Below are 20,000 nucleotides of genomic sequence, written 5' to 3'. Positions count from 1 at the left end.
TGTTAGAATGGGGGTAGCTGATGAAGGAAAATGTTCTCTATGTGGCCTGTGTGTTTTCTGTACTCTGGTTATTATTAGTCTTTTGTCTACGTTTTGTTTGCAATGTCCTGTACCCAGATATGCAACTATATATACAGGTAGACGTAGGTATGCACATACCTGTACGTATATATGCATATACTCATTTATTATTTGTTTTATATATATATATAAAAGGATGCTGTTTGCTGACGATATTTCAGCTAGGCTTTGTGCCGACAGACAACAGAGTCCACTCAAAAATAGCTCCAGTCACCTTTGTTATAAGCTGGTACTGTACGGAATGAACAAATCAGTACTGTAAGCATTGCAATCTTGAAATTATTTTCAGAATTAAAAAAAATTATGACATATTCTAAAATCCTGTATTATTTGCTATTTCTCTTTTCTCTTTCTTTCTCTCTTTGGTATCTCTCATCTGTCTAGATCCTTTTTTAATTTATTTAATTTGTTTGATGTATCTACTTAACGAAACCAAGGGGACTTAAAACAGTGATCAGAAAACAAACTGATAACATTTGAAAACTGAAATTCATCGTAAATATCGAATCAAAAACAAGAAGAAAATTCTGTTCCTACACAATATTTCATTTTTCATCGAATGTGAACCAATAAACGTTAATCAAGCACTATTATCGATTTTAAAATTCTAGCGGAAGATAACCAACAAAAATGTTTCTAAACTTAAAAGTTTTCACAAATCTACATGCAGCAAACTTAGGTGTGTATTGACGACATTGTGTTTTTGAACAAATGTATTTGTGTATTTTGTTTATAATGGCGCGAAATTGTGATAATTTTTGGTCGATGACAAATGAGTGATGATCGTGTCCACGTTTTGTGTGTGTTTTCCCGCTTATCTCGTGTGTTCCTTTGGCGTCCTTGTGTGCAATTTTTTACTGTTTTACACATACACACATAAACATACACACATAAACACACACACACATTAATCCGTACATATATGTGTCTATACACACACACACACACACACACACACACACACATACTATTCAAAAGCACACAGAAACTGTTAACTTAATCGTTTAAAACATGGCGTCAACATTTTTGTCGCACTATCTGCAACCTGATCAGTAACACAGCTCCGCAGCAACTGAATTGAAATTAAGCCGTTGACTTGTATGTATAGACGTCGGTATTGTAAATATAAATCTGATTGTCTTTCTACAGTACGGACAGTCGTTCAAGTTGTCCTCGCCTGCTACCGTGATAGGTTGAGTGAATTTTGATTTTGACTGGAATTCGTTGCCATGGTTTCTTCTTCTTCTTCTTCTTCTTCTTCTTCTTCTTCTTCTTCTTCTTCTTCTTCTTCTTCTTCTTCTTCTTCTTCTTCTTCTTCTTCTTCTTCTTCTTCTTTTATAAATGGAGATGCGTATGGCATGGGATAGTATAGCAAACTAAATGCAGAAGTCAGTGAGGAAAAAGTTGGAATTAGAGGCAAGAATGGTACAAGAGATGCCATATTCCGCTTCAACATTCTAGCACAAATGCAAAGGAAAGAACAAAAACATTTATTTGCTTCATTAATTGATTAGGCCAAAGCATTTAACCGCGTAAACTACTGAGAACCCATCGCTTGTTTAGAAAATGTCGACTAAGAAGGGAAGGACACCAGAATTATCTGGTTCATACACTGGAACTGAAAGGCAATCATAAGAATAGACCAAGAATTGTCAGAATCAGAAGAGATCAAAAGAGGTGCAAGACAGGGATATGTGTTATCACCATATTTATTTAACATCTATACTGATTATATATTTAGCGAGTCAAGTGAGATCAAAGGCCCCGCAGACAATAGCATGAATACAAACAATATACGACATGCTGATAATACACTGTCCAAAATAGGAAGGCTTTGTGTTCTTGATTCTCAACAAATAGATAACAGTGTTATTATTGGCGGGTATCAATGAGGAATAACAAGAAATTGTTGGTGTAAAAGAGCAAAGTAACACGAAAAGTCTAAATATAACTGTTAAAAAGACAGTTAAAAAGAAGCAAATACAAAAGGTTGAAAGACAGAGATTTCGAGCAAGTAAAAAAAAATTTCAAGTGTTTAGGACAAATAATGAATCAGTAAGATCACTATGGAGAAGTTATTCGAAGAATATATAAAGTTAAAATATCATTTACGAAAAAGATCTGACACTGCATTTGAAACTGAGGCTGGTGAACGGTTATATTATAGTAATTGTCTTTACAAGGTAGAAACTTTGGCAATGTTAACAACAATGGGGAAAATGAAATATGTCTTTGAGATGGAGATCATCCGCTGAGTGGGCTCACTAAGCTGGAAAGACAAGGTAACAAATGCTGCAGCACAAGAATAAAAGAGAGTCATTTATGGTTGAGATGTGGACATATTGTGGCCATACAATGCGCCACGAATCACTGCCCAAAACCATCTAGGAAGGAAGTGTCATGCATACATTCATGCATATTTGCATACGTTTATACATACATACATTCATGCATACTTACATAATCCATACATATATACATATATACATATATACGTACATACATACATTCTTAGATACATACATGTTGTTGTTGTTGGCACTCCGTCGCTTACGACGTCAACGGTTCCAGTTGATCCGATCAACGGAACAGCCTGTTCGTGAAATTAACGTGCAAGTGGCTGAGCACTCCACAGACACGTGTACCCTTAACGTAGTTCTCGGGGATATTCAGCGTGACACAGTGTGACAAGGCTGACCCTTTGAATTACAGGCACAACAGAAACAGGAAGTAAGAGTGAGAGAAAGTTGTAGTAAAAGTGTACAGCAGGGTTCGCCACCATCTCCTGCCGGAGCCTCGTGGAGCTTTTAGGTGTTTTCGCTCAATAAACACTCATAACGCCCGGTCTGGGAATCGAAACCGCGATCCTATGACCGCGAGTCCGCTGCCCTAACCACTGGGCCATTGCGCCTCCACTCATACATACAAACAAACAAACAAACAAACAAACAAACAAACAAACAAACAAACAAACAAACAAACAAACAAACAAACAAACAAAAGACTTACTTCAAGCGGCATCAGTTTCATTTTTCAAATGTTTCGACTAACCGATATTATTAAAGTTATGTCCCTTACTTGCTGTTTTCAGATTATAAATAAATATAGAGGGTGTTGTTGTCTTGCTTTTCTTTGGCTAATCTTATCTACTCATTGGAAAAGTGTATCCTATTTGTGGTACGACTTTTTACCGAATGAAACTATCGAACCGATTTTTCACCGAAAACTTTTCACCGAACAACTTTTTATCGAAACTCGAAACGGCGTCTCAAACAATATTTTTTAGATTAATTATATCAACAGAAAAAATTGAAATAGAATAGTTTTCCATACAAAATACTATCATCGACTATATATATATATATATATAAATTTATATACGCGCACACACATATACGCAAATATATGTATGTTTATATGTATATTTGTGTTTGTGTGTGTGTTTAAACGAAAGAGAAACAGGAAGAGAGATAGAGAGAAAGACAAACAGGCAGACATTAAATAGGTAGAGGAAAAGAGACAGCTTGTTTATCATAGGGAATATTTTAGAGTGCAACGAAGAATATTTATTATTACTTTTCATTTAATTTTATTTAATTCTATTTAATTTAATTTAATTTTATTTTATTAGGGTGTGATTTCATCAGATCTTTTGCAATTGTTTCTGTTGTTCATTGTTATGTGAAAATTATTCCGCTTCTGAAAATATTGCTGCTTCAATAATAATCTTAAACAAATGCAAACAATATCATCATATAGCAACAATAATTTTCAACGGCTGCCAAACAATAAGCCCAGGGGAAATTTACTACTAAAGGGGTCACTTACCACTTTTGTTAAAGGTGCTATTTACCACTAAAACATTTATAAAACTATAGTTTTGTATTATTTCATATTATGCTCTTACGTGATCATTTCTCTCCATGGGTACATGTGATATCCATAGATGTAAAGTCGTGTTCTGCTTGTACGTGATTATATGCATGGACTCTGTTTAGAGATAAAGAATGGTGTACGAATGCAATGTGAACAGTCTATCATGTCACGTCACTTATTTTTATTATAAGAAGGATACGCACACTTTTATACATATGCATTCATATATACAGGCACATCTCCAAACATATATGTACATATATGAACCTATACACATACATACGTATATATATATATATATATATATATATATATATATATATATATACACACACATATACCTGTTGATAAACAGACAGATAGATTTATATATTTGTAAATTGTAAATATAAACAGGCGCAGGAGTGGCTGTGTGGTAAGTAGTTTGCTTACCAACCACATGGTCCCGGGTTCAGTCCCACTGCGTGGCATCTTGGGCAAGTGTCTTCTACTATAGCCTCGGGCCGACCAAAGCCTTGTGAGTGGATTTCGTAGACGGAAACTGAAAGAAGCCTGTCGTATATATATATATGTATATATGTATATATGTATGTGTGTATGTGTTTGTATGTCTGTGTTTGTCCCCCCCCCCAACATCGCTTGACAACCGATGCTGGTGTGTTTATGTCCCCGTAACTTAGCGGTTCGGCAAAAGAGACCGATAGAATAAGTACTAGGCTTCCAAAGAATAAGTCCTGGGGTCGATTTGCTCGACTAAAGGCGGTGCTCCAGCATGGCCGCAGTCAAAAGACTGAAACAAGTAAAAGAGTAAAAGAGAGATAGATAGATAGATAGATAGATAGACAGATAGATAGATAGATAGATAGAAGAAAGAGATACAGGCAAATACACAAATCTACTGTATGCATATACACATACACACACGTATACCTATCCATATGCATACATATGTTTCAATATATACATATGTGTATGTATATGCATACGCGCCCACGCGCGCGCACACACACACACACACACCTACATAGACCGGGGATATTGAGTTAAAGTTTCGAGTAGGTAACATTTAACATTTTCATAAGATAATCCATCACAAACGAAACATGACAACGGAATGCCGAGAACAGACGGACCATGCCTCGTAGAATATGATACAGGAAATTTATATCATGATTACCCACAAAAGCGATATCCACGCAGTGTTACCAAAATCATTAAAAAACTCTAAAAAAAAACTTTCAATATATCATCATCATCGTCGTCTTTGTCGTTGCTGGTTTTATTGTTGTTACCGTTATTGTTATTTTTTATCATTTCATTATTATATGTAACCCCCCCCCCACACTTTATGTCTGTCTCTGTATTGTCCTCCTCATCCTTCGCCCTTGTGGCCATTAAATGAAATCATCATCATCATCATCATCATCATCATCATCACTATTATTATTATTATTATTATTATTATTATTATTATTATTATTATTACTATTATTATTATCTTATCTTTGACTTTTGTTTTGCATTTGTACAAGTTGGATCCAAGTCTCCCCCAGAGACCTCAAGAGACAACAAGTTAGAAGTTCATGTAGGTGTTATGCCTAGGGTACCATATATTTGGATTTGTACAGTTTTGTTCTAGTGAATGTTTAAGAAACCATTAGAAAATTAGGTGTTTGTTTCAAAATTTGAGATTACATAGACAGTATTTTACGTAGGATATGGGCAGTTCCCATGAGCACTATCTTATTATTATTATTATTATTATTATTATTATTATTATTATTATTATTATTATTATTATTATTATTATCATTACTTTTAATCTGCATGTGTGTTACAGCCACTTGCCGAGACACACCCAGCGTCCTGGGGCAAGTGAAGGATAAGAGATGTTACAGTATGACTGAAAGCTTGGGGAGGGGAAGTGGCGAAATATCTTCATGTAATACAACACAGACATTTAAATGGACAGGGTTTTTCTATGGATGTGGGCAGTACTTGTCAGCACAACGTTTTGGATATCTCTGAGACATGGTTCTCCTGGGATCTTATCTAGATGTTTCTGACATCCATTTCTTATCATACTTAGGGCACCTACAATAAGAGGAACAGTTCTCTTTTTAAGATGTCACGTTTTTTTGTATTTCAATTTCCAGGTCTTTATTTGTCAAATTCCTTACATATATTTTTATCAGTGAGAACAATTACATCTATTAGTGTACAAGTATTTCCTTCCCTGTCTTTAATAATTATGTCTGGTCGATTAGCATGGATCGTCCTGTCAGTGTTCACAAGAAAATCCCAGAGGATACCTTCAACGACTGGCTCAGGATGATGTTCATACCACTAAACAAGAGTGCTGATTTTGTAGTGTTTACATATTTTCCAATGTAAATACTGCCCTGCCCTATCCTCGCGGTTCTTGTATTCGTTTGGTGTCAGCACAGGATATCCCGAGACGAGATGGTCAAAACCATTTTGAAGAACGTTAGCATGGTAGTGCTTTGTGAGCAAGCTTTGATCTTGTATCGCCAATATGAAACCTTCAGTCTCTGCTTTGAGTTCTGAACTTCTCATCCACTGATGGATTGTCACTTGATCTACATCAGCATTTCAATTTCGAAGTATATACTGTTCATGCAGAGGCTTCTGGCTCCACCGTTCTTTTTTTTGCAGTCTGCTTGATCTATTTTCCTTGTCTTGTGGCAGTGGTTTCAGGTCCTTCATCTATTTCAGGGTTAATTTGCAAGCTTCCTTTACAATAGAATGTGATTTTTTGCTGTTTCAAGTTTGCACACCAGTCACGGCGTCCAGTCCTCTGAACTAGATAAGTACTTGTTCACTGCTATTGTCGAGGTCTTATAACGCAGTTCTACCTGCATCTTCCCCTTCCCTATCTTCCCCTTTTCTCTTCTATTATTATTATTATTATTATTATTATTATTATTATTAATATTATTATTATTATTATTATCATTATTATTATTGCAAGGTAGTGCTATCAGGGGGCACTAAGTGTTCGAGATAAGCTCTACAGGTACGTATGTGCTGTCAGATGGACTTGTCCGAGGTGCGCGCAGAGCGACGAAACCGTTCCGCATGCACTTGTTCAGTGTCCGGGCATTGCTGAGTTATGTCGAATAGCTGCTGTCAAGTGTGGGACGGATACGTTTGTTGGCTGAGTCGTTGGTGAGGATAGCCCTGCCGCTTTCCTTTAATTGGGCAGGTAAATGAGATTTCTTTTACCTGGTGGCAAGGTTATCTGGTGGAATAGTTTGAAAGGCATATAAGACTTAGAGATTTCTCTTTAGTAGAGCCCTCATCGATTTGCTCAGGTTTCACTTGAAAAGTGAAGTGAGGTTGGAGAGGAAGGTCCTGACTTCGAGTGAATTTATTGAAAGGTGGAGGAAAGTTGCGAAAATAGCAAGAGTTAATGATACCGGCTCTAAATATAGACCAGTGAGTCAGAGAAGAGGGAATTGGAGAGGCTGCTTGTCTTTGGTGTGCAGGAAGATCTTGGACAAGATTATACCGAGAGGTTCTCTTGTAATAGGAGGACATCACAACCATTCCCCCTTTCTTTGTCCTTTCTTTCTTTTTACTGATATTATGTACGCTCCCGTTGTGTATGTTGTGCATACTTCCTATATATATATATTTTTTATTTATTTATCATTTCATTATATGTAAACCCCATTTTTATGTATATCATTCTATTATCCCACCTCGCCCTTCGCCCTGGTGGCAAATAAATCAGGATTATTGTTGTTGTTGTTGTTGTTGTTGTTGTTGTTGTTTACCACGTCGTCGTCGTCATCATCATCATCATCATCGTCATCCTCCTCTTCCTCATCATCGTCATCATCGACATCAACCCTGTCATCGTTAGAAACAACAGCAGCAGCATCATATCGCTATCCTCAGAGTGGTGAATTGGCAAAATCAGAAGCATCGGATAAAATACTGAATGGCAAATTCCTCCGAGGCCGACTTCGCCTTTTATCCTTTCGGGGTCGATGTATTAAGTACCAGTTACGCACTGAGGTCGATATAATTGACCAGCTCCTCTCCCAAAAATTGCAGGCCTTCTGCTTCTAGTAGAAAGGATTATTATTATTATTATTATTATTATTATTATTATTATTATTATTATTATTATTATTATTATTATTATTATTATTATTATTGTTGTTGTTGTTGTTGTTGTTGTTGTTATTATTATTATTATTATTATTATTATTATTATTATTATTATTATTATTATTATACGTTTCACGTTTGCTTTGCATTTGTACATGTTGGCTCCAAATCTCACCCAGAGACATCTAGACACAAGTAAGGAGTTCATGTTGGTGTTTAATATTTGGTTTTGCTCTTTGTATTGTTCTAGAGACTGTTTAAGAATTATGACTTTGTTTTAAAATTTGAGATTACATAGACAGTATTTCACGTGGGATATGGGCAGTTCCCATAGAAATCAGTCCATTTTGCTATCATTCCTAGAGCACCTATGACAAAAAGTATTTTAGTCTTGAGGTTCCACATTTTGCAAATTTCTGTTTCAAGATCTTTATACTTGCTCAGTTTTTGGTAGGTCTTGACAGATACATTTATGTCGATTGGGACAGTCATATCAACGAGGAGGCATGATTTTTGTCTGAAGTCCTTCAATATAATGTCTGGCCTATTTGCATCTCTCTTTCTGTCAGTTTGAACAGTGAAGTTCCAGAGGAATGAGATGTGATCATTTTCAAACACTGGAGGTGGTTTGTGTTCCCACCAATTTTTATCACGGGGCAGCTCCATGTTTTTTCAAATTACCCAGTGAATATACTGTGCAGCTCTATTATGCCTGTTGAGTTACTCTGTAGGCGCAAGAAGACTGCACATGGAGACAACATGATCAATGTGGCCTGGTAGTTCCTTGTAGGTAGGTATTGATCTTCGGCTGCTATGATACACCATTCTTCTTCTTCTTCTTCTTCTTCTTATTATTATTATTATTATTATTATTATTATTATTATTATTATTATTATTATTATTATTATTTTATGTTTGACTTTTGTTTTGCATTTGTACAAGTTGGATCCAAGTCTCACCCGGAGACCTCAAGAGACAACAAGTTAGAAGTTCATGTAGGTGTTATGCCTAGGGTACCATATATTTGGATTTGTACAGTTTTGTTCAAGTGAATGTTTAAGAAACCATAAGAAAATTATGTGTTTGCTTTAAAATTTGAGATCACATAGACAGTATTTTACGTAGGATATGGGCAGTTCCCATGAGCACTATCTTTTGAACTTCAGCCATTTTGGGGTTTCCTGGAATCTGATCTAGGTAGTAATCAGCCCGTTTCGCTGTCATTCCCAGGGCACCTATGAAAATAGGTATTGTTTTCGTCTTCAGATTCCACATTTTGCTAATTTCTATTTCAAGATCTTTATATTTGCTCAGTTTTTGGTAGGTCTTGACAGATACGTTTATATCGATTGGGACAGTCATATCAATGAGGAGGCATGATTTTTGTCTGAAGTCTTTCAGTATGATGTCTGGCCTATTTGCGTCTATCTTTCTGTCAGTTTGAATGGTGAAGTTCCAGAGGAGTGCAATGTGATCATTTTCAAGTACTGGGGGTGGTTTGTGTTTCCACCAGTTTTTATCATGGGGCAAGTCCAGGTTTTTGCATATTACCCAGTGAATATATTGTGCAGCTCTATCATGCCTGTTGAGATACTCTGTAGGCGCAAGCAGACTGCACATGGAGACAACATGATCGATGGTCTCATTTTGTTGTTGTCATATACGACATAATGGGGAGCTGCCGTTCTTTAATATGTTGGCCTGGTAGTTCTTTGTAGGTAGGCATTATTATTATTATTATTATTATTATTATTATTCAGTAGTTTTATTTTTATAACGTGCTTTCACTTCACTACCGAGCGCAGCTCTGTGCGCTTTGGGTATGTGCTGTGGTTTGCTGTGGTGCTCTTATGTTTACTGTATTGAAAGTGTTTTGCGTAGAATGTGTGCAGTACCCAGTACTGCAATTTTCTGTATGTTATATATATTTGTAAGTCCTGGTGTTTTTGTTACGTATTTGTCTGAATATTTTTTTATTATACCTAAGGCACCTACTATGATAGGAATTGTTTCTGTTTTTAGATTCCACATTCGAGTTATCTCTATTTCCAGGTCTTTGTATTTTGAAAGTTTTTCCATTTCTTTTAGAGAAACGTTGTCATCTGCTGGTATTGATACATCAATTAGAAAGCATTTTTTTTCTTCATGATCTTTGACAACTATATCTGGTCTATTTGCCTTAATTTCTCTATCTGTGTGTATTGGCATATCCCAGAGTATGGTTGCTTTCTCGTTTTCTGTGACCTTTTCTGGCGTGTGTTTATACCATCTTTTTTCTGTTGCTATTCCATAATGTTGGCATAGCTTCCAGTGTATATAGGTCCCAGCTCTGTCGTGTCTGTGAATATATTCCTTCTTAGCCAGGACTGGGCAGCCAGAGATAATATGATTTATTGTTTCTTGTCGATCTCTACAGTTACTTGTTATATTTCTTTTCATTATGTGTTTTTGGTAATTTCTGGTGGGGAGGCTTTGGTCTTGTGCAGCAATTAAAAATCCTTCAGTCTCTGCTTTGAGTCCTGAGCTTCTCAGCCATTGCTGGGATTTTTCTCTGTCTATTTCTTTTTATTATTATTATTATTATTATTATTATTATTATTATTATTATTATTATTATTATTATTATTAGTATTATTATTATTATTATTATTATTATTATTATTATTATTATTATTATTATTGGTGGTGGTGGTGGTGGTGGTAGTAGTAGTAGTAGTAGTAGTAGTAGTAGTAGTAGTAGTAGTAGTAGTAGTAGTAGTAGTAGTATCATTATTATTGTCGGATGTGATGGTGTTGTTTACTTTTAATCTGCATGTTTGTTACAATCGCTTACCGAGACACACCCAGCACCCTAGGGTAAGTAGCAGATAAGAGATGTTACAGTGTAACTGAAAGGTTGGGGAAAAGAAACAGTAGGGGCAGTAGCGAAGTATCTCCATGTAATACAACACAAACATTTAAATTGATAGGGTTTTTTCTCAGCTCAATCTTTTGGATTTCTCTGAGACATGGTTCTCCTGGGATGTTTCAGATATCCCTTTTTTTATCATACATAGTGCACCTACAATAACAGGAACAGTTTTTGCTTTAAGATGCTACATCTTTTGTATTTCAATTTCTAAGTCCTTAAATTTACTAGGTTCGTCAAATTCCTTGACAGTTATATCTTTATCGGTGGGAACACTTATATCTATTAGTCTTCCCAATATTAATAATTATGTTTGGTAGATTAGCTCGGATCGTTCTGTTAGTGGTTACTGGAAAATCCCAGAAGATAGTGACATCTTTACCTTCAATGACTGGCTCAAGTTGATGTTCAAACCAGTATGCAGGAGTGCCGATTTTGTAGTGCTTACATATTTTCCACTGTAAATACTGTCCTGCTCTATCGTAGCTAATTTTTGTATTCGTTTGATGTTAGCAGGACATCTAGAAGCGAGATGGTCTACTGTTTCGTGAAATGTATCTTAGAATCTGGATATAAGGTCGGTACTGTTTTGTAGAACGTTAGCCTGGTAATTTCTGATAAGCAAGGTTTGATCTTGTGCTGCCAACAGGAAACCTTCACTCCTGAACTTTTCAGCCACTGATAAATTGTTGCTTGGTCTGGACTTCTTGAACAGTTGTTAGCAAGATATATATATATGTATGTGTGTGTGTGTGTGTGTGTGTGTGTGTGTGTGTGTGTGTGTGTGTGTGTGTGTGTGTGTGTGTGTACATGAATATCGCTATCCGTTTGAGACTTAATTGTAGTTAGAATTAGTAGTTTTAACTGCTATTTATAAATTTTCAGTATGTTGGTGAAGCAACTTTTGCTGATCCCTATATTATGTGTGTGTGGGTATATATGTATATATATATATATATATATATATATATTTGATAAATAAATTCAAAAAGGGATAAAACTCTTTTACAAGAATTATATCCAGAAGCCAGTGTGTAAAAAAATTCATAAGGGAAATTTCTATTCCCAAGAATATAATTATTCGTTTATATTTATATAAAGGGCATTATTACAGAAAAATAATAACGCCACACAGTGGACTTCTCAAAATAACCACATTTAGTACCCAATGCGAGGAAAAACAACCAACAGAAGACGACCAACTTTCTTTTAAATAAACTTAACTGTGTATCGACCGATTTCGCGATTACTAGAATGAATCTAGATTTCGTTCATCAGCACAGTATTGTCCCAAAAATATATACAAATAAACAGAATTCTCACCTCACCAAAAACGAACACACTACGTATCCGACAGAGTAAAGGGAATGAAGTTTATTTGTATATATCTTCATCAAAGAAGCGGGAATACTTCCGGGTTGTTTTTGGGGTACCCATGTGGAGACAGGAATAAAAATTCAACATTGAATATATTCCGTGTATATATTTGATAAATAAATTCAAAAAGGGATAAAACTCTTTATATATATATATATATATATATATATATATATATATATATATATTACATTATATTATGTTACATTATAATATATTATATCATGTTTCCATTGCAGATATTGTCATAGTGATTATTTCCGTTTTAACCCTATAATCGGGTTATACCTATTTCTAGATCTGGTATCTGGATAATTTCTCCATTTGTTCAGTTTAAAATAATACGACGGTTAGATGTATCTTTTCCAGTAATCTTCCACAACAACTGTCTACCGAATGTTATGATCTACTCGTCATTATGGGTTCGTAAACCCCAAGGTATAGTCGATCTGTCAGCCTCTAAGGACTTTCTGGGTGCCTGTTTATAAGATCTTTGTTTTGGGTTGTTTTTTTTTAGCTAAAACTGGGCAGCCACAGACAATGCAATTATTCGCTTTTGCCCTAGCTCTGCATACTATGTAATAACTCAGCTTATTTTGCTTCACTCTATGTTATTGATATTTTCTGATGTGAAGGCTTTGATCCTGAGCTGCATCAAGAATCTGTTGCTATCACAATTTCATCCCTGGGTCAAGGTTTGTTCATTAGTCCATTGTCTTTATTGAGACAAAATGAGACAGACATAGACAAACATACAATACGCAAAGTACACACACACACACACACAACATACAGAAATACATACACTTACACACATATATAGTTACATGCATACATTCAGATACGCATACACATTCAGCAGGCAGCAGTCAGACATCCATACATACGCATAGGCACCTACATATACCAAGTAAATGTACACACACACACACACATACACACACACACGCACGCACACACACACACATACACACACACACGCGCGCACACACACACACACACACACACACACAAAACATAATAGCGCATACACACACACTTGCACACATATTCGCACCGGTCAACGCAACCGCTACCTGGTAACTCGTCTTGCTAGAAACAGCAAGAATATCTCATACAACAACCTGCACGGAAGACATGTTCGAGAATGCAGACGGTGAGGAAATGTCTCACACGACGGGATGGTCATTGTTGGAAGACCTTTGAGTATGTTAGCTCGACTAGATCTCGATGACAATAGCACCAACAGCAAATTCACTGATGAACAAACACGATTCTCAGACAAACAGAATCAAACAATAGAGATAGTCATATATATATACACTGTACGTAACAAATACGTATACACACACACATATACTGATGTGACTATAGACACAACCGTATACACATTAATACAAAAACACACACACACACACACATACACACACGTTCTTACACAGTACATTGACATACACTGCATCACACTACATAGTATATTACACAGACGCATACACACTATCTTGGTATTGCAGCTTACACACTCACACAAAACAGGTTACCACAAACACACACTCATAGACATTACTAACACACACTTACACACACACACACACACACACACACACACACACACACAAACACAACACACATCCTTATTACACAGATACACCCGTCTACAAACAAAGCAGTCATCCGACACACACTCACATACCCCGTCTAGACACGAACACACCCGTCTGCACACACACACACACACACACACCAATGCATACATGCACACACTGATGCATATATGAACACGTGCACTCACATCCACACAGACAGAGATATGCACTGACGCACAGACACAGACACAGACACACACACAGACACACACACACACACACACATATACAGCCGCACTTACGCATAACCCAGTTATGCAATCATGTGTGTCTGGTGAGCTTGGAGTTTCTTAATTATCTTACTCACACCGTCTACCTACCTTACCCCGTCTAGCCGTGTTCCTGTATGTGTGTGTGCAGTTGCTTGCGAGTGTGTGTGCGTGTGCGTGTGCGTGTGTGTGTGTGTGTATGTGAGTGAGTGAAGTATGTATGTGCGTGTGTATAAAATCGTTATCTGAGAGAAACAAATAGTGAATGAATGGAACAGAATGAAGTTGTATGCATTAGAGAGAGAGAGAAAGAGAGAGGGAGAGAGAGAGAGAGAGAAAGAGAGAGAGAAAGAGAGAAAGAGAAAGAGATAGAGAGAAAGAGGGAGAGAGAGAGAGAGAGGTGGGGATACACAAGCACACGCACATACACGCATACATATACATACACGTACATAAGCATACACAAACAGAGATAGAGAAAGAGGGAAAAGGTGCGCGCGCGAGTGTGCAAAGGAGTCTGCGTGCAACGTTTATTAGAGAAATTTAAAGGGAAGACATCATAAAAAGAAACATAGAGGGAGAGTAAGCGGGAGGGGGGAGTGCGAAAGAGAGAGAGGGGGAGAAGAACAAACAGAGGGAGGAAGAGTGAGTGAGTAAGAGAGAGAGAGAGAGAGAGAGGGGGGAGAGACCGAAATTTGCTAGGGTGTGTGATAACAGAACATTAGGAAATGAAGCAAGAACGCGCATGCGCGCGCGTGTATGTACGTGCGTGTGTGTGACAATGAAACTATATGTTAGTGCGTGCATGTGTATGCGCTACAAAGAGAGACATACGGGTAGGCACACAGAAAGTAAGAAAAATTTATTCACATGAATAACTTTTTATATATATGCATATATATATATATATATATATATATATATATATATATATATATATATATATATATATATATGGGAGGGGGTGTAAGAAGCTTACTTCCCAACCACATGGTTCCGGGTTCAGTCCCACTGCGTGGCACCTTGGGGATTGTTAGGGGATTTGGAGAACGGGAACTGTGCTTATCCCCCCACCATCGCTTTACAACCGATGTTGGTGTTTTTACGGCCCCCATAACTTAGTGGTTCGGCAAAAGAACCTGATAGAATATGTACTAGGCTTGCAAAGAATATGTCCTGGGGTCGATTCGTTCGACTAAAGGTGGTACTCTAGCATGGCCGCAGTCAAATGACTGTAACAAGTAAAAGAGTTTTAAAAAAGTAAGACACCACATATATATATATATGTGTGTGTGTGTGTTTGTGTATTAGGTAATAATAAAACGTATTTTATTTATGTGTTTTAGCCAAGTGGCTGCGGTCATGCTGGTGCACCACCGTGGTATATATCTGGTAGCTTACTAGTAAAGCCCCTTCACTTCCACAATGTTCGTTGTGTATTTGTGTTTCTCTCATTAACCAAATATCAATACACACACACACACACACACACACACACACACACACACACACACATACACACACATACACACACACATATATATATGGCAATAAGAAAATGGAGGGGAATAGGTGCTAATTCATCAACTTGCAGACATTGTATTATGTCAATTTACCTGTTTATTTTTTAACTAAGAGGACAATAATAACAATATACAACCAGATGTGGCATATTATGTCATATTAGTAATTAAAAAGTGACATTTATATATATATATATTTATACGCAGTCTTCTAGTCCTAAATCTTTTGTTGATGATAAGAAGATAAATAAATTGAAAATGAATTGCAACCCTATGACCTCTACTGTGTTTCATGCCACTCTAGTTTGTTCTTCTCTTAACTATTCTTGCTGCAACAGTGACAACATAAAATTCCTTCATCCTCTTGCTGTGTTAAAATATTTAAAGAAAAATTATATCAATATATCAATTCAGTTGAAAATCCATATTTCTTGCAGCTGAAGATAGCGCTGTATTTAAATTGATGAAATGATTACATGATTCAATTAAATGGAGCCCCTTGAAACGGTCGTACTGCATTACTACTTGACATCCTGTTACTTATTTTGATTATATTTATTATTTTAAGGCCCTTGTAATAGTGTCATTTGTGGTGGATAAAATTATTTTAGCATTTTCTACCTTGTCTTATTTTCCCTATATATATATATATATATATATATATATATATATATATATATATATATATATATATATATATATATATGTATATATATACATATATATATATATATACATACATATATATACATACATATACACACACACACACACACACACACACACACACACACATACATATATATATATATATATATATATATATATATATATATATATATATATATATATATATATATATATATATATATATATATCATGGATATGCATATATATGTACACGCAAACGTGCATTTATACACACACACACACACACACAGACCTATTTTATTCGGAACTTACAAGCTATGCTACTATATTATCTGAGTTTTGGTTACACAGCTAAACAGCTGGCTGGCAGTGATGTCCGAATCTTTATGAATAAATAGTCTACTTTTTGAAAACGTATTGATTACATCATTGAAAAGTAGCCATACTCGTCATCTGATGAAGGTGTCATATGTACGTACATACATACATACATACATACATACATATTACGGATTGTTCATGTCAACAGCTTAGCATGGAGTACCGTCAAGTTTGTGACATCCACTATGAAGGCTACATCCATGCAATCCAAGATCAAAAGATCTTCACTTCTGCAACATAAACGGCAGAAAACGTTGGCATATAACAAATGTAGTCTGTGCAAACCAAGACTCAAGACATCAACCACATTATTACCAAATGTGAGAGAATGTGTTCCACATATTATCTTCCTATCAGGCATGATACGGCAGCCAAAACGGTCTGGAATAGGATAACAAAATGAGAATACCTACAAACGAAGTTGATCATATTAAGACCGATAGATAAAAAAAAAAATACTGGCGGAAATTGAATATTAAGACAGTGACCAAGTTAAAATACAGCCTGCCAGATATCGTTGTGTGGGATCACAAAGAAAAGATATGTTTTGTTGTGGAAATCAACCGCCCCGAGACACAGATGAAGTTACAGAAATACGAGAGAAAGAGAGCGTCTATGGGCCATTGATGAGGAGTTTGCAAAACCAGTACCCAAGATACAATTTCAGCTTCATTCCTATTATCATTGGAGCAATAGGATACATGCCAACCTGTCTGGAGTAAAGTTTGGCTGAATTTCGGGGACTTGGGGAGAGAACTTAAATTCCTTAATTCATAAGCTACAAAGGGTCATGATATCTGGGACTATAAGAATCTGCAAGGCCTTCTTACGATTTAAAAGATGATCGTCAAATCAAAATACTTTCCTTCACAACCTTGCTACCAAGTAAGTTGGCCGGTCAAAATTTACTCAAAATAATAAATGACAGATGATATAAATGTCAGATAGATTTCGTTACAAAAAAAACTTTCGCGAAATACGATTTTATTATCTTAGTATGCTGAATAATGGTTAAGAACTTTTTGTGTCTATAAGATTAAAGTGCAATCAGATGGCTTCACATTTTCCTACACACGCACAGACGTATACCCCACGCTCATGCACACACATACACACTTTCACAAAGATACACACGCACATACACTTGTGCCTGCGTATGCGTGTGTGTGTGTACTTGAGACATATGCTTTTTCGTTATTATAAGACGTGGTAGCGTGATGATATCGTTTTAATCAGTCGCCTCCTATTTTTCCAGTTTCCTAAATGAAATTTTCTGAAATCCCAGCATTGTTCAGAATCAGGTATTTGACATTTAAATTGTCTTTTGCCGTTTAGTATTTCTTCAGATAAATATTTTGTACCGAATATGAGTATATATATTTCATGTTTTTGTTCCATTAACATTAGACTTGCATCGTTTCATATGTAGTTGACTAATACAAATCTAGTTTTTTAAATTCCAAAAATAGATAGATAGTTCAGTGACATTCTTCTCTATAATTCTAAAGAAAGTAACATGAAAGTAACATTCGATATAATCTTACGCTATTTCGACACAATTTTTAAACATGGTATCTGGGTTTTGTTTCGTAAAGATGTTCTCGGTCTCACATAACTGCCTCAGCACAGAATACCTGATTACAGGATAGCACATTTGTTTTTGCAGGCCGGTTTACGCTTCCACATTTGGCCTGGTCGAACTTCTTGTGGTTGTAGTTTTCGTGTTTAATCTATAACTACAACTTAACTTCACCTCGATTCTATAAGATATCGGAAAAGCAGTGTTTGGAAATTGAAATATAGCGTAATGAAACTTGACATCCATTGGAAAATTCTAGAATATTACAAGAGTCACACAAACACGGCAAAACTTTGCAGTTTTTTGTATTTCTGGAAAACAAAAAAATTCATTTCATGAAATCACAATTAACTTGTTAGGGACGAGAATATAAACAGCGGCAGCGCTTTCAGAAAATTCCTCTCTAAATGTTGGAAAAGTATTACACTACTCGATTAAAGCAAATTCTGCAGACTATCATGTATTATGAATATACATATATATATATATATATATATATATATATATATATATACAGATACATATGTGTTTAAGTGTATGTATGCATATACACACATTCATATATATATGTGCGTGCGTGTGTGTGTGTGTGTGTGTGTGGTTAGAGCGTTGGACTCACAATCATGAGGCAGTGTGTTCTATCCTCGGACTGGGCTCAGTGTTGTGTCCTTGAGCAAGACACTCTTTTTCACGCTGCTCCAGTTCACTCAGCTGTAGAAATAAGTCATGGCATCACCGGTGCCAAGCTGTATCAGCCTTTGCCTTTCCATTGGATAACATCGGTGGCGTGGAGAGGGGGAGGCTGGTATGCATGGGCGCCTGCTAGTCTTCTATAAACAACCTTGCCTGGACTTGTGCCTTGGAGGGGAAATTTCTAGCTGCTATCCCATGATCATTCATGACCGAAAGGGATCTTTACCCTTACCCTATATATATATATATATATATATATATGTGTGTGTGTGTGTGTGTGTGTGTGTGTGTGTGTGTGTGTGTGTGTGTGTGTGTGTGTATGTATGTATATGCATATGCATGTGTAGATAATAGATATGTACTTACATATATGATGGTAGACTCTTGTAGTCCGAGAAAGAAGGTTCTGCAAACATCTTACTGGACAACCTGCACAAATGATTTGCCTATAGTGATCAAATGTACGTGCTGTACATTAGGTCACTCCTTGCATAAAATTGATGCTGTCTGAACAGGTGCAGGGTGCATCGTATCATACGTCAGGTGTCGCAATGATCGCAGAGGAACTTGAGAATAAGTGTTTGTTTTGCTCAAAAACACAACGTACCATGCGGTCCACGAATTGAAACCACGATCTCTAGATCGTGAGTGCAATACCCGAAGCACTAGGCTAGGTATCCTCGATACATACACACATACATACATACATATATACATATATACATACATGGTGGATGTCTACTCCTTATGCCATGTGTGTATATGTATGTGTGTGTGTGTGTGTGAGTATAGAGACAGACAGACAGATATATATATATATATATATATATATATATATATATATATATATATATATATGTGTGTGTATATATATATATATATATATATATATATATATATATATATATATATATATATATATATATATATATATA

The 20,000-nt window shown here is 36.0% G+C and overlaps 1 long non-coding RNA gene across 43 annotated transcripts in view; it reads right to left on the bottom strand.

The window, feature by feature from the left end:
- The window catches only part of LOC106871257 (uncharacterized), a 434,384-nt gene that overhangs the window by 310,922 nt on the left and 103,462 nt on the right, over positions 1-20,000 (bottom strand). The gene's annotated exons all lie outside the window — the stretch shown is intronic.

Source organism: Octopus bimaculoides, chromosome 20, assembly GCF_046866305.1.
Source record: "Octopus bimaculoides isolate indiv1 chromosome 20, ASM4686630v1, whole genome shotgun sequence".
Lineage (NCBI taxonomy): Eukaryota > Metazoa > Mollusca > Cephalopoda > Octopoda > Octopodidae > Octopus > Octopus bimaculoides.
Note: the sequence above shows the minus strand (reverse complement) of the source record. Positions and strands in the feature narration are given on the sequence as shown.